Source organism: Chrysochloris asiatica, unplaced genomic scaffold, assembly GCF_000296735.1.
Source record: "Chrysochloris asiatica unplaced genomic scaffold, ChrAsi1.0 scaffold00048, whole genome shotgun sequence".
NCBI classification, from domain to species: domain Eukaryota; kingdom Metazoa; phylum Chordata; class Mammalia; order Afrosoricida; family Chrysochloridae; genus Chrysochloris; species Chrysochloris asiatica.
In genome coordinates this window covers 2,356,110-2,357,036 of record NW_006408566.1, presented here as the reverse complement: position 1 = coordinate 2,357,036, position 927 = coordinate 2,356,110, and positions in this window count along the sequence as shown.

Genomic DNA, 927 nt, shown 5'->3' with positions numbered 1-927 from the left:
AGAAAAATACCTTTTTTAAGCAACATAAGATATGACTATACACATGGACCTTACCAGATGGAATACATAGAATTTAAATTGATTACATATGTGGAAAGAGATAATAGAAAAGTTCCATATCATCAGCCAAAACAAGTCTAGGGGCAGACTGCGAAACCGACCATAAATTGCTCATATGCAAATTCAGGCTGAAGCTGAAGAAAATAGAAACAGGTCCATGAGAGCCAAAATATGACCTTGAATACATTCCACCTGAATTTAGAGATCATCTGAAGGACAGATAGAAGGCATTCTACACTAAAGACCGAAGACCAGAAGAGTTGTGGAATGACATGAAGGACACCACACAAGAAAGCTAAAAGTCATTAAGAAATCAAGAAAGAAGTAAAATGGATGCTAGAAGAGACTGAAACTTGCTCTTCAGTGTAGAGATGCTAAAGCAAATGGAAGAAGTGAGGCGGTACAAGAGCTGAATAAAACATTCCAAAGGTCAGCTCAAGAAGACAAAATCAAATATAATAATAAAATATGCTAAGACCTGGAGTTAGAAAACCAAAAGTGAAGAACAAATTTAGCAGTTTTCAAGCTGAGGGAACTGAAGAAAAAATTCAAGCCTGGACTTGCAGTATTGAAGGATTCTCTGGGCAAATTATTGAATGATGAAGAAAGCATCAAAAGAATATGGAAGAACTATACAGAATCACTGTACCAAAAAGAAATAGTAGATATTAAATCATTTCAAGAGGTAGCATAGGAACAAGAGCCAATGATCCTGATGGAAGTCCAAGGAACATTAAAGACATTGCAAAGAACAAGCCACCATGGAATAAAAATTAAATCTTTCAACAAACTGTTGCAGCACTGGATGCACTCATTCACCTATGCTATGAAATTTGGAAGACAACTACCTGGCCAACTGACTGAAAG